This window comes from Caretta caretta, chromosome 2 (genome assembly GCF_965140235.1).
Source record: "Caretta caretta isolate rCarCar2 chromosome 2, rCarCar1.hap1, whole genome shotgun sequence".
In the NCBI taxonomy this organism is placed as follows: Eukaryota; Metazoa; Chordata; order Testudines; family Cheloniidae; genus Caretta; species Caretta caretta.
In genome coordinates, this window is record NC_134207.1 from 218,079,705 (window position 1) to 218,092,384 (window position 12,680).

Below are 12,680 nucleotides of genomic sequence, written 5' to 3' on the forward strand. Positions count from 1 at the left end.
CAACGAAATCTGATAGGATCATAGACAGACTTGTGAAATACTTGGTGTAGTGCTTTTCACTAAAGAGGCAATCAAAACTGAGAGGTAAGTGGACTCCACACTACATATGAGCTTGCAAACTGATATAGTGGCCTCCCAAAAAGGGCAATGATATTTTGGGTTGCATAAGCAGAGAATCACATGATATTATAGTCTCTCTTCTTAAGGACAACTCTGCCCAGAAAGATGCCAAAGTGTAAGAAATTTGAAGAGAAACAAACATGAACAAGGGATGGAAGGGAATGAATTCAAAAAACACATGAGGAAAGATCAAATGAATTTAAGAAATGCACATTTCTTCTACCTGCCTCCTCTAATATAAACACATAGCAATGTGGATATTAAAACCACCCCCCCACTATCCTTCACAAACAATCTCCCTGACTGGGGAGGTGTTACAATACCTCGATGAGGAGGGTGTATAAGAACCTAGATAGAATACAGTTAAATTCCAGTGTATCCAGTTACTCAAATAACATCTAAGGGGAAATAAGGTAATCAAGACCAAGTAATTGAAGAGAAGAGAGAAGAATTTAGAATAGTCCAATGGAAGTTGCCTTGGAATAACAGAATGGAATTTAGCAGAGTCAGCTTCAGACTGAATATTCATAAATGTTATTAGATTGTAGAATAATCTCTCTGGAAGTAGTACTGTGGAATCATTTTAAATGAATTGGACATAGGTCTAGAGAACATGCTGTACAGAACAATCCTATTAGTTGTGGGAAAAGGGCATTTTCTGTCCTTCATTTCTATACTTCTATAGTTATAAAACACTATTATGGGTGTTATAAATAGCATTACCTACAGTTAAGGTTGGTCAACGCTTTCTATTATAAGACCTTGTTTCCAGCTGTTTATAATGTTGGCAAACTTTAACTATTCAGGCTGAAATTCTCTATGCAGGATTCTATCTCAGGCTGAATTGTTTTGAAAAGTTTCAGCTAAAAGGGTTTAACCATTTCTCAGAACAAGGTTAGGGAAAATATATGTTGCTTTGCTACATAAAAAAAAATCTTGCAGCACTTTTCACTGAGATGTTCTGGTGCTTCCATGCTTTGGAGCAGGACTTGAACTTTGGCTTGGGATTTGCCCTGGTGCCAGGAATGTGCTTTTTGCCATCTTTATGAAAAATCTATCCAAATTTGGCAAAGTTAGAAAGCCTCCAAAAATCTCTGTTCACACATGCTCAGTAGAGACTTGTGAGTTTGGCCGCTAAATTTTGTAGGATTCAATCTACACTAAACAATAAAAAGTGGGGCAGAAGAATGAGTAGCGGGATAAGAATAAGTATGGTAGAGTGGCAGGAGCACAGAGACCAGGACAGGCAGATATAGGGTTACCAGATAGCAATTGTGAAAAAACGGGACAGGAGGTGAAGGGGGTAATAGGCGCCAATATAAGAAAAAGTCCCAAAAACCAGGATAAATGGTCACCCTAGAGAGAAACAGAAAAGTGGAACGAAGCAGTCCATCCTACGCACTGAATGAAGAAGGGATCCTGTTGAAAAAAATAGTAGGTGATCATGTAATTAAAGACTGGATCATAATTCATCCACACACAAAAGGAATGAATTAAAGTTACACAGTCAACCTTAATTCTGACATTTCCTTCAATTTTAGTGCTTGACTTTGCAATCTTAATGTTCTTTTAATGTAGTTGTGACAATTTGGGGAATCTGTTTATGTACAACTTATGAATTCTGGTTGATCTTATGAAATTGCTGTATCACTGAATGCCTCAGGGACAATAGAGTCTTATTAAACCTTTATGGCTGTCATGCAAATAGGAGCATTTTGGGACAATGGGATGGCCACATTCTAGGCGAAACCAGTTTTCTTCAACCTACCTGCAGAGACCTGGGGTTTGGTGAATGGAAGATTCTCAAACAGGTGAACTAAGAGACCAGTTATTAATGCTGGGTCTTAAAAACCACAGAGCCTGGGAGACTCAGTGGTGACTCTGAGGAATTCAAAGAGACACAAGAAGCTTTGGCAAGGGAAATAAAAGAGAGGGGCATGCTTTCACAGCAGAGGGATTCTGTTCAACTGTGTGACCAACAAAGGAAGTAGTAAACTGGCTGAACAGGAGGAAGCGAGAGAGAGACAGACTATGATTTGGGGGAGAAACCATGTGCAGGAGGTGGGGGAGTTGATCCTGGACTCCTTAAAGGACTCTGACCTAAGCCTAAAGAGTGTTCAAGAGAGATGAGGAAACTGATGCAGGAAAATGCATGTAGGCTGCGGGAACTCTACCAGCAAGATCATACCTAGCTGTTTTGCCAGCTAGGGTGGGAAACATTTTCTGTGCGCAAGTGGTGATGCAAAAATACCAAACCAAAACCCGACAGGCGGCCAATTGGCGAGGAACAAAAAAAAAAAAAGAAAGCTGAGTGGCACAGCTGTATAGTGCCCCCTGGAAGTTGATACCCAAGGCAATTGCCTTGATTTCCTGCCCCTAGAACCAAACCTGTCTATCAGGGCTATAAACAGTAGTGGATTTTGGACATAGGTTAGAGGAAAATTTTCTACCATTGCAAGGGGCTAGTGAGTAGTGAATAAATATTTTTTAAATAAAATTCAGTTTTGTAAGGATATTATGGGATAATTAACTAGATCTGTTCTCTGGCCTCCTCTGGTTCTCATACATGAATGCACAATGTATGTTAAAGTGTTAGGATTTCAATCCACAAGACTCAGTGGGATCAAAACCAAATACGTTTTGCTGGTAGCAGTTTTACCCGTCTGTGCGCACACAATAACTTGGTTATGGGCTGCATAAAACTGTTAGAATTTCAGTAGGTGTTTGTAACCGCAAAGTATAACCATAAGTTTCCTGCACATGTAATTTTTGTACACACAAGTGAAGACATCTGATTATTTGACCCCACAGATTAGATGAAAATGATGGTAACCAATTACTAAAGGATTCTTTTTAAATGCAGGTGTTCCATGAACTTTGGGGAAAAGATTATTAAAGCAAAGCTTTTATTTTGGGAGAAAAAAAAGACATTTTTCTAATATTCCATTCCACACATACTACTTTTCAAAGACAAAATATGTTCCAACAAAGGCTCTCTCACAACCCTTCTACTCTTCCCTGTATATTCTGAAAGTGAAATCAGAGTTCAGATTTCCCCACCCCACTCCCCTGATTACTGATTGTGGTACCAGAAAGAATCAAGCAAAACAAAGAGCTGAGCTGTGGGAAAGGAGCCTTTAAATATAGCGCACTAAAAAGTTCTTGGTAAACATGGAGCAAAAGAGAGAGAAGGTAAATATCATTGAAGCAGAGCAAAGCTGCTTATCTATTTTGGAGAGCAGGACCCTAAATCTAAAAGCACATCCATTTCCAATATGTACAATGCTCAATTTGGGCAGAGAAGTCAGGTAGTAAAACTGAACACTAACCTTATTTTTTTTTAAATGTCACTCAAAGAGAATTTGATAAAACCCTTCTAGACAATTCTATACATCCTTTATAAGTGATCCATTGCCAGGCTTTTCAGCAGGAGAGATCAAAATCTCTGGACCCATTTAGGTGCCCACTTCTGATGCAGAAAGAATTACTCATTTTAAAGTAGTGTTGGTCCCAAAAGCAATGAGGATGTGATACAAAGCTTAATATATAAGCTTTAGACTCCTGATGATCAAGATTAAACCGCGGCCAGTGGGAGCTGCGATCGGCTGAACCTAAGGACGCTGCAGGTAAACAAACCGTCCCAGCCCACCAGCAAATTTCCCTGACGGGCTACATGCCAAAGGTTGCCGATCCCTGAAATGGACCATTATATGAGTATATTGCATCACTGAAGGTTTTGCTTTTAGATCTATGGGGTTTACTGGCTGATAATCAGTGCCAACTTGGAGAACATTAACTATCATATCAGTATATCAAATCAAGTTGACTTGTCAAATGAGGTTCTAATTTGTTGGCCATGCTAAAAAAAGATGTTCTATCCACATAATATTTCCCCTTGTTTTGAGTGTGTTTCCAAGCTCATTTACCTTGTGGCATCTACTGCTGTTTTTGATGACTTAATAGCAACTCATTTAGATAGTGGGGTTTTCTGGCATTTCCTGGAGCATAATTAGAGCAGGTGGTTTCACATGCTGTACATTATTTTTTATACCATACACATATGTGAAGCTTCTCGGATTGAAGGACCCATAGATTTTCAACTCCCTGCTCTACAGTCATGATAACAAATTCAGCCAACTTGTTATTCATTTCCCTATCACAGGTCCTGACCTTCACCTTTGAAGTTAAATGTAATGAAGAGAAGAGAAATGTTCCCATTGATTACAGTGAGAACAAGATCTAGACTAGCACCAGCTGAATTTACTTCCCTGGCAAAGGAAATATTTACCTTGTGCTCTTCTCAGATCAAATGCTCAAAGATCTGTTTATTTCTTTCACCTTCTCCACACAGAGACATTCTTATCCTGTGTGGCAGAGTGTTAGACGTAGGTGGGGGTTTCTTTTGTTTTGTTTTTTTCCATTTTCATACCATCTGTTACTAGGCAGCTTCCTGGTCTGGCATTAGGATGCGTTTACTCCCTTAGTTTCTTCTTGCTCTTGGATACTTTGGGGGTTTTAATGCCTTGGCCCTCCAGTCAGATACTTAGGAATGTTACTGATGTGCAAGACAGGTCTTCTCATAATGGTTTGTTGGTGCAAACATCTAGGGCCATATTTTTAAAAGACCTCAGCTCCCATTTAGTCATCTAAATGAAATGGCCAGATTTTCAGAAGTTTTATTCTCAGAAGGAGCAGCTAGTTCTTTCAAGTACATGCAGCCATGTATTCTGCTAAGGTGTGTGCGCGGCCAGGGCACTGGAGCTGGAGAACGTTGCCTAGAAGTACCGATAGGGGTGGCACTCACAGCCTATGGCCCTGACCCCTCAGCTGGCCATAGAAGGGAGGAGCTGCTCTGACCCCCTCAACTCCTTCTTACCACCTATGGCTTGAGGCAGAGCTCAGTGTGGTGTTTTCACCTCACACTTCCATTCACGGTTTCTGAGTACTTTTTCTTGTATATTGTAGTGAGTAGTATCTTGGGTTAAGTTTAGTATAGTATTAGTTAGAGTAGTTGGCTGCCCTGTGTGATGACCTCACCAGGGTTCAAGTATTGTCCATTGTGTAGGGGGGACCATCCCCAAGAACGATTTCTACATGAAGTGCTTATTGTGTTTTGGTGAAGAACACATTAAAGAGGGGGCTCCATCTGCAAGTCTTTCAAAAAGAGGACTCATATGCCACTGAAGCAGCACCTGCTAGAGCAGGCCATGAGGACTGCTTTGACACCGAGGCCCTCATCTGATCAGCGCTCTCCTTTGGATCCAGCAAGTGATGCCGCTCAGGCTCTGGCATTTCCCCCAAGAGGAAGAGGGGTCAGTCATTCTCCTGTGGCATGGAGAGGAACAAAAGTTTTGACTGGCACCGTACTCCCTCTAGCACGTGGGATGGAGCAGCACCATCCTACTTTTCCCCAGTACCACACCAAGATCCGCAAAAGCCCAGACCATCAACTCCAGTTACAGCCTCGGGGTGACGACCATTGAGTCTGGTACTGACAACGTTGGTACCAGTGCCAACTGTCTCCACGCCAGCAGCGTATCAGTGCAGTGGGAAGTCAACATTGATTCCAACTCAAACAATTGAGTTCATTGAGGTCCGGGTAGAATCTACATATTCAAGAGCATTTCTGCCAACCTACCAATTCCACGTGATTCACTACTTACGTCTGGAACTGCAGTTTTAAATCTCAACCACAGCCTGTGTATGCCTGAGGTTAATGGCCCGTATGGCTGCATGCGTACAGGTAACTCAATTTGCCAGATTCCTTCTTCGTCCTTTTCAAATGTAGCTGACAATTTCCAGGTGGATAACTACGCCTCCTCAAAGGGCGTGAGAGCCCAGGCAACAAACCACCATGCAGTTACTTCTGCATTCAGATCAGGTGCAAACTTTGGGAAGACAGTCCTTGTTTAAATAGACTTTGAGCCCCGCCTCCTACGAGTACTGCTTGGGAATCACGTAAGTAGAACACAAGATTGCATTTACTCAAACTACCATGTAACTGTTGTTCTTCGAGAAATGATGCAGACATGTATTCCACAATCCATCCTCCATTCCCTCTGCATCAGAGTCTTACTGCAGATGTTCAGTGTGAAGGAACTGAGGAAGTTGGAACGGTGTCACCCTTATATGGTCAGTGGAAGGGCTAGAGCCACAGGGTGAGAGTACCACCCCTATAGGAACTGCTAGGCAAAGTTCTCTGGCTCCAGAATGCTAGATGAACAAACTCCTAAGTAGAATACCTGTCTGCATCACATCTCAAACAACAGCAGCTACAGGAAGGTAACTGTTTTTGCTTAAAACATTTGAAAGCTGGTCATTTCATTTGGAGGTTTAAAAGAGACCTGTTTGTAGCTGAGTTCTTGACAATCTGGCCCCCATATACTGGCAGGATGGTAACAAAAATACTCTGAGCACTTTTGCAGGAAGAAGGGAGTGTGACTGCAGTAAAGACTAGGCGCTAGATCCACAAAGGGATTTAGGCACTTAGCTACCACTTTATGCACCAAACTCCAAAATTTAGATCCTCAAAAACTCTATTCAACTGCAGGGGCCTAAATTCCCTAAGCACCTATGTTTCCACTGATAAAATCCCCTTAGGTGTCTAAATTTCTGCTGATGGGCATGCATACAGCCCACCAAGTCCTTATGCCCACATCTAGCTCATGCCTAAGTTCTGATGGGACCCTCAAAATAGGCATTTTCCTTTCTATCTCACTTGTGAAGTCCAAGCCAGTTGGTGTCCTCAGAATACACCTACCAGATGGTCTCCACACATAAAGTCCAGCAGGAAAAGGCAGTGGTACTGCCCTTTTACCGTATAGCCCAGTTGTTAGAGTACTCACCCAGGATGTGACAGACATGGGTTCAAATCCTTTCTCTAACTGATGTGGAGCAGAGATTTGAACTGTACAGTCTTGTCACATACACAGTCTATAGCTCTCTGTGATGGGTCATTCACCCCCACACTAGCCATGGAGGGGTTGATTAGGCAAGAGAGGCCAATTAGCCATAGGCTGCACCTGGAGGGGAGGAAGGGTGCAATGAGGCTTAATTGTGGATGAAACTCACGTGGGCAGGGATAGGCAGGGCTTCTACAAAGCCAAGGATCTGGGAACAAAAGAGGGCTGCAGTGTGGAAGCCTGCAATCACATTCCCTGCTACAAGGGGGTAGAGTAGGAGCCTATAATAAGTGTCAGTGCAGGAAACAGTCCAGGGAAGGAGCAGTAAGGGCAGGGAGAGTAAAGACCTGAGCTGCTAGGTTGAGGGTCCCTGGATTGGAAACCAATGTAGCAGGCAGGCCACGGTTCGCCTACAAGCTACTGTGGGAGTGGGTACCATTTGGAAGTAGACTTTGATAATATCAGGGGAGAGGGGGGGACTTCAGTGTGACTTAGCTGGAGGACTAAGCTATGAAAAGAAAAGCACTGCAGCTCCAGGAGCACGAGAGGGGTCACAGAGCAAGTGAGGAGAATGATGGGCTGAGCACCTGCAGGAAGGGGCATCAGACCATGTGGTGAGCTAAGTCCCACATGGGCCACTAGGTGTGCCAGAGTGGTAAGAGGTCTCCCCAATCACAATCTCCTACTTTGAAAATAAATGTCTTGGCTTTGCCTCAGTAAACAACAGGTGTATAATATCATGGTAAAGATTGTAATGACATTTATTAACCCACATTTTAACAGCAACTCGCTCTGCCTGCTGTACAATCAGTTGGCTTTGTGTACTTTCACTAGTGTGATAATATAACTTTTTTTCTCAGAAGTGTATAAAGCAATGGTGCCAAACCTTATTACACAGGACGGCCATATGAAACTAAACACAACCTTATGTGGGCCAAACAGGTTCTACATATTTTAGTAAGCTTTAAAGTCACCTATTTTGATTTATATTTTAAGTTCAGCTTGTTTGGTATGTATTTAGATAGACATTACTGTACATAGAAACAACCTATTTACACACTTGCAGACACTGAAATGATGTAAACATGACAACAAAACGCTAATGAATTGGCTATTATATATTGTGTTGAAGCAGGCCGTGGGCCTTATGAAAGGATCTGGGGGGCCAGTTATGGCCCATGGGCCATAGGTTGGGCACCCAGGTATAAAGTAGTTATTATTAAGAAATATTTTGCCTCACAGACTTTACTGTTGATATAATTTAAGAATATGGTATAGCACAACATTAACAAATAAAAGCCTTGAATGAGCAGATTGGACGGATACACTGAAAAGCTGTATGTGTTCCAGTTTTAAAAAGTCAGAAACAAAGAGTGACCTCCTTTCCTCTACCCTGTAAACTGCTCCAGCACTGGATTTACTTACTTAACAGCTGCCACACAGACAGGAGTCGTGTTTAGAGATTGCTTTCCAAAGGCTGCTGGGCAGACCACTGTTTTGCTGGAGGTCTGGCTAGGAGAAGCAAGATGAGGTTGTGAGGTCTTAATGAGCTCTGCCAAAGGAAATGACCAACTGAGTAATTAACAATAAGTTTTCAGCATAAACATAAACGCCATACCTCAAAACAGCATCCTGGCACCCCCATATTCACCACTATCATATAATTATGATATGCTTTGTACAAAGTATACCTTGTGAGGTATCATTTTAAAGTCATGCTGAATATTAATGCCCTGGTGGGTTGTATGTACTATTATTGTATGTGAAGGTATGAAGCATTGTTACCAAAATAAGCTGTGAAGTTGGGAGACACCCACAGCCAAAATATGCTGTGAGGTTGGGAGACACACACAGCCAACCTTTCCATTGCAACAAAGGACCAACCAGATGTGCCAATGGCCCACTAAAGGGAATCCACTCTCCCAGAGACTTCTCAGAGAGAGCACATATGCAATGGAGACTCCTCGACCAATGGGAACTGCCTGATCCCCATGTTGTAGCAAAAATCTTTCCAGCAAGCTAGAAGAGAATATAAAAGAGGGGAAGTGACATCATCACTTTGCCACACTCCTTCCACAACTTAGCACCTGGAAACACGTCTGGAGGACAAAGACTTGAATTGGGGAGGGTGGTCCCAGGCTGTGTATTAAAGATCTGTAACCTGCTTGTACCATCTGTCAGGGTGAGAGACTGCTTAATTCAAATCCTGTTTAGTTTGTAGAACACAGACTGTGAATTTATTTTTATTTCTTAAATAACAAACTCTGATCTCTATGCCTGCTACTTCTAATCACTTAAAATCTCTCTCTGTAGTTAATAAATCTGTTATATATTTTACCTAAAACTGTGTGTTTTGCTTGAAGTGCTTGGGAAATCTGAGCTCATCAAGGCTGGTGTATGTCCACTTTCCTTAGAAGAAGTGAAGAACTTGCACTGGCCAGGCTTCTGACCAGTGAAAGACTGTATAGTTCTAGGGCGCAAGACTGGGGAGCTGGAGGGAATTGACTGGAACCTGTCTATCGTTGGTTCATGAGAGTGGCTGGGAAAGCATTAATGTAACTTAGCTGGATGTGTATCTGCCTGTGGATGGTTGTGTAAGTGCAGTAGCTACCTGAGGTTTGTAGCTTGACATCAGCATCATAGTATGAAAGGCAACCCAGATTGTGGGTTTGGGAGGGCTCAGCAGTCCCACAGGCCAGGTTGTACCCTGGGGACCACATCAAATATATGCATGGGACAACAACTTTGAAAAATTCTTCAGAAAACTAAGCCTTACTTTATTTTTGCATATGAAATTTACAAATATTTATGATGTAAAATAATACCATGATAGCCAGTAGTGAGTTGGCATGGGCTCCCTCTGAGATTAATGGGGAGGAACCACTCTCCACTCCCTGGTAGGCAGAGCAAGGCAAGACATGGCTCCCAAACTGGAAGCAGAGGGGTGGGACTGGAAGTTTAAAAGGCAGCCCTGCAGCTCAGTTGTGCAAGAGGCAGGAAAGAAAGCAAACGTCTCTTGCCTGCTGCTGAGCCCTGCATCCAAGAGCAAAGGAGTTGCTGGGACTGCTGACTGGCCAGTACCCAGAGGAGCTACTGGATCTGCCACTGGCTGTGTACCCCAGGGAAACAGAGGAACTTCAGGAGATGGAGGTACATTCAGATGGGATAGTAGGAAGTAGCCCAGGAACACCAGACATTAGTCCAGTTCTGTTGCCAGAGGCTAGGTCAGTGTGTTTTGGTGGGATCTCTATCAGGGCCCTGGGATGGGACCCAGTGGAGTAAGGTGGGCCCAGGTCCCCCTGCCATCTGCCGCCAACCCCAGCTCTGGTATGGCAGCCCACCCACCTTAGGCTGGATGGCCTGCATTTGTCTATTGCTCTGCCCTGCCAAGAGGGCCAGAGCCCTTAGACTGCTAATTCCCATGTTGAGTAGTGCACTTATAGGCACAATGTAGTGAGGGGAGTGGCCCCCCTCCAAGACTGACAGGAAGGGATAGCCACGAGCCACTACATATTTCTTATTTCCTACATGACTACAGTGGCTATAGAAATATAGTTCAACTTTCCTTCTGTATAACAGATGAATAATCAATCTTCTGTACCAAACTGGAGAGTAGGCCTTCATAGGCAAGCCACAAGATCAAATAGAGTCTACCCTACTGAAAGGCCTATCCAATTCTGTGCTTTCTGCTGCTATAAGACCCCATTACCTCTTTATATGACTGCTTATAAAGTACTTCTCTAGTGGGAACAACTGGGAATTAAATTACTGCTCTATTTCTGATTGACAGCTGCTCTGCAGTCAAACAACTGAAGTGTCTCCAATCTCCATCACAAATTACAGTAAATGCCTGTTAAGATAAACTTTGCCAAGCTAGTGATGCCTAGCAGCACTGATTGTGAAGTGTGCAATTGACTTAAATTGGAACAGGGAAAGTATTTAGCACTTAGTAATAAAACTAATGCAAAGGACTTAAAAACAAAAAGCTCAAGAGACAAAGCTAAATAGTTATCTAAACAATTTATCATCTTGTTTTTTTGGACGAGAAAGGTGTGAAAAACAGACCTGATATGAACTCTAGCATTGTGCAAATACACTAATATTTGGATGTGGTGATTTATATTAAAGGGCTCTATTACTTGAATGATATGGAAACTCTCAAATATGAATATTATATAGATTCTCTGAGGATAGCCTGGGTAATTATGTAGATAACACCTGCCCATCAGCAGGCCTGGGACTTCTTAACTTACTTTTAACTATCTTCCTGAGAGGGAAGCTCTGAACCCATCTCTTTCACCCCCAAAAAAATCCTCCCCACGGAGCTATCATCTGCGGGGCAGGCCAGGGTATCTGGAACCCTGAGCAGAAGAAGTTGCCTTCCACTTGCTCTTTAGGGGTCATTCTTCTATCCTTCTATTCTTCCAACTGGACCATTCTTCTATCCTGTATTTTCAGGGCCATAGCAAGGTAGTCCTGCTTCCCTCCCAACCTACCTAGACAGGGATCTTCAGGGGACAGTTACTTGCTGAAGTGACACAGGCGAAGGATGAGATTAAGCCTAGTCCCCAAAAGGAGGAGAAATTGCTAGTCCATGGTGGCCTGGCCAGTTGCTTCCCAGCCTTTCCGATGGACCAGGACCTTAAAATGATTAAATGTGTGCTCAATACTTTTGAAAATCAAGCCGCTTATTTAGGTGTCTGAATACAGATTTTAGGAACCTGATTTTAGGTTTGTATTTTTAAGAATATTAGCCATTTATGTGCCAACCATCAACATAAAGAATGTATTCATTATACTCTCATGACTTAAAATAATCACCATCATCTGCAGGAGCATGAAATGGACATCCCAGGAACATGGAGTACTAAATTTCCTTCTATCTGAGGGCAATTTTCCTACAATACATAACCATGGGAGGTGGTGGTTCTTCTTTTGTATGCAAGACAAGTGATTAGCAACATTCAGATAGCCAACTCCAGACTAGTAAGTGGGTTGGTGTAAACCTGAGATGACACCAGCAAATAACTGAAGTGGGCACTGATTTACAATGTTGTACATAGTTTGTGACCAGTGTCCACAATCACATTGTACATTGTCTCTCATCTTCCAGAGGTGTAAGAGATGACAGTATCTTCCATGCAACATTCTGAAACAATTCAGTGTGGATCATTGTGTCCAGGGTAGATTGCCAACCCTAGAAAAGAACTTCCAGGCTTCAATCAGATGTTTGTTTGGGACACTGGGATTATCCCAGAGTTCTTTCCACTGTGCCAAGATTGCATGATGCTGCTTTAAGAGCTTTAGCCCAATCCCAAAAAGGCTTGTGAGATTTCAGTTATGTCTTCGGAAGGAATGGGAGGGGGGGTTGGTCCTCATGAATTTATAAGTTCAAGTTGACCATGACTGCTTGTAGTCATGAGTTGTAGGTGTCTCTCTCTGGATCTTGGGTGTGGGTATGTGCGCCAGAGTGGACAACCATTTAGCAGGTGTTGATTTTAATGTTCCTGTTATAATTGCCATTGCAGCATTAAACTGCACATAGAGAGATTTGATATGTGAGCTCTCTGCCCAGACTGGTGCACAATATTCGGCGATTGACTATATCAGTGCTAGAGTTGCTATTTGAAGTGCGTGCATCCATGTTGTGCTTGTGAG

General features: G+C 42.7%; 1 long non-coding RNA gene across 3 annotated transcripts in view; it reads right to left on the reverse strand.

Moving 5' to 3' along the window:
- The window catches only part of LOC125631482 (uncharacterized), a 111,337-nt gene that overhangs the window by 42,251 nt on the left and 56,406 nt on the right, over positions 1-12,680 (reverse strand). The window contains exon 2 of one of the 3 annotated variants that reach the window (XR_012667231.1): positions 8,448-8,534. The exons of the other annotated variants lie outside the window; for them this stretch is intronic. This is a non-coding gene — a long non-coding RNA (uncharacterized LOC125631482). The remainder of the gene's footprint in view (positions 1-8,447; positions 8,535-12,680) is intronic. 3 annotated transcript variants of the gene reach the window in all.